Source organism: Leptodactylus fuscus, chromosome 9, assembly GCF_031893055.1.
Source record: "Leptodactylus fuscus isolate aLepFus1 chromosome 9, aLepFus1.hap2, whole genome shotgun sequence".
Taxonomy (NCBI): Eukaryota; Metazoa; Chordata; class Amphibia; order Anura; family Leptodactylidae; genus Leptodactylus; species Leptodactylus fuscus.
This window is the reverse complement of record NC_134273.1, coordinates 8,987,214-8,989,062: the sequence shown is the minus strand read 5'-3', so window position 1 is coordinate 8,989,062 and position 1,849 is coordinate 8,987,214.

Below are 1,849 nucleotides of genomic sequence, written 5' to 3'. Positions count from 1 at the left end.
AGAGAACTCATTAGCATACCGGTACAAACCGGTATTTTGAACGAACGGCGCGGCGGAGAGCCCATCCAAAGGTAAGAGACGAATAGCCTTTCTAAAGGCTATTCCGACGTGTTAACTAGAAAAAAGTGTTTTAGTGGTAGAATCCCTTTAAGGCTATTCCTACGTGTTAGAAAAAAAGGGATTCTAATGATAGGATCCCTTTAAGGCTACTTAAGGAATTTGGCCGCCACATCCCAAGATTTAAGTGAATAGGGTTACATTGAGCATTGTTTAGTTTTTCTGTGAGTGAGTGTTGTGGCAATTTTACCCCTTTTACTATTAGGGGGCATTCACACGGCGTAACGCCGGGCGTGTATCACAGACGTACACGCCGGCGTTACGGCAGACTGCCGAACACTTCCCATTCACTTCAATGGGAGCGCTCGTAAACGCTGCTGTTACGAGCGCTCCCATTGAAGTGAATGGGAAGTGTTCGGCAGTCTGCTGTAACGCCGGCGTGTACGGCTGTAATACACGCCCGGCATTACTCCGTGTGAATGCCCCCTTAAATACGTTACGATGTGGCAGGGAAATACAGTCATATATGGACACGAGCAAATATCAATGAAGTTGACTTATAGCCCAACAGAGGCAATCTGCCAAGGAAACCTAAACTTGTACTAGCTGCGGTAAGCTGTGCTCACGGCACCACACTGTTACAGAACCCACTACAACAGCTACCTCTGTATAAGGTATAATCTGTCCCTCAGCTTCAGGAGCGGGTGTCCTTTCCTATGAGGTCTCTGATGTCATGTAAATATTCTAGGCTGGGTGTCTGCTAAAACAGTGGATACAGGCGTACCCCATAAACTATAATGAGATTCATTGGGTATCTGTTTTTATCCTTCATGCAGGACTTGTCTCTCCAACGATTTTCAGCTGTCTCTCTGATGCAGATGTGAACCTAGCCTTTACATGAGATATACTGCATATAACTAGGAGACTGATTATCATTGTGCATCTTCATTCCATGTTGTAAAATCTGAGCCTGTATCCCATCCAAGCATTACATAGACTAGTAATAAATCTCTTTTCCACTAGGTGGTGCTGCCTGCATTCTTAACATTGAATGCAGGAGTATTTTTGCAAGACTGGAAAACTTAGCATTAGAGATGAGCGAACAGTGAAATATTCGATATTCGTTTCCAATAGCTGCTCAATATTCGACTATTCGAACGACTATCGAACCCCATTACAGTCTATGAGGAAAAAAGCTTTGTTTCAGGGGAAACCACTCTTCAACTTAGGAGAGTCACCAAGTCCAGTATGACACCCCAGCAAATGAGGACAACACCTCTGGAATGCAACTGGGACAGCAGGGGAAGCATGTCTGGGGGCATCTAACACGCCCAAATCCCTGTATTACTCCACTAATAATGCGGGAGCTGACTTTTTCCCATAGGAATGCATTGACCAGCGTTGATTGGCCGAATGCCATACAGGGTACAGCATTCGACCAATCAACGCTGGTTCTGCCGGAGGCTCGTCTGTGAGGAGGCGGAGTCTAAGATCGTTCCACAGAAGTCTCCATTGTGGTCCGATCTCAGGTATAGCAGAGTTGACACAGCTCTGCTACATCTCAGGTGTAGCAGAGCTGTGCGCTCAACTCTGCTACACCTGAGATGCAGCAGAGCTGGCCGTGCACTGAACTCTGCTATACCTGAGATGCAGCAGAGCTGGCCGTGCGCTGAACTCTGCTACACCTGAAATGTAGCAGTGCTGTGCGCTCAACGCTGCTACATCTGAGATGTGGCAGCGCTGTGACAACTCTGCTATACCTGAGATATAGCAGTGTAGCAGTCTCATATGA